This window comes from Nannospalax galili, unplaced genomic scaffold (assembly GCF_000622305.1).
Source record: "Nannospalax galili isolate Female #2095 unplaced genomic scaffold, S.galili_v1.0 Scaffold31175, whole genome shotgun sequence".
Lineage (NCBI taxonomy): Eukaryota > Metazoa > Chordata > Mammalia > Rodentia > Spalacidae > Nannospalax > Nannospalax galili.
Window position 1 is genome coordinate 1 of NW_008336397.1, and position 660 is coordinate 660.

The 660-nt window shown below is 42.6% G+C and overlaps 1 pseudogene; it reads left to right on the forward strand.

The window, feature by feature from the left end:
• Window positions 1-197: 197 nt before the first annotated feature.
• Window positions 198-653, forward strand: LOC103732561 (annotated as a pseudogene).
• Window positions 654-660: the final 7 nt, after the last annotated feature.

The window sequence follows — 660 nt, forward strand, 5'->3', positions numbered from 1 at the left end:
GGTGTGGGCTGTGCCTCCCCTCCCCCTAGCCTGATGAGGCTGAGCTGAAGCTCCATCTGGAGTTGCTGCAGGACCCGTGGCCGGAGCATCACTGCTGTGAAGTCTGTGGCTTGACTTTGTCTCCACCGCGCAGAGGCGAGGCTCTTCAAGTCTGCAATTTTTAAAAATGGCCTCCAATAAAACTACATTGCAAAAAAATGGAAAACAAACAAAATTTAAAAAGTAAAAAAGTTGAAGAGACAGAGCCTGAAGAATTTGTGGTAGAGAAAGCACTGGATCTATGTGCAGTAAATGGGAAGGTGGAGTAGTTCCTGAAGTGGAAGGGATTTACAGATGCTGGTAATACTTGGGAACCTGAAGAAAATTTAGATTGTCCAAAGATAATTGAAGCATTTCCTAATTCTCAAAAAGCTGGTAAACAAAAAGATGTACAAAAAGAAAATCTTTATCTGACAGGAATCCGATGATAGCAGATCAAAGAAGAAAAGAGATGCTGCTGATAATCCAAGAGGCTTTGCTGGAGGTCTTGATCATAAACAATCAGTGGTGCCACAGACAGCAGTGGAGAATTGATGTTTCTCATGAAATGGAAGGATTCAGATCAGGTTAACTTGGTGCTGGCCAAAGAGGCAAATAGGAAATGTCCTCAGATTGTAATTG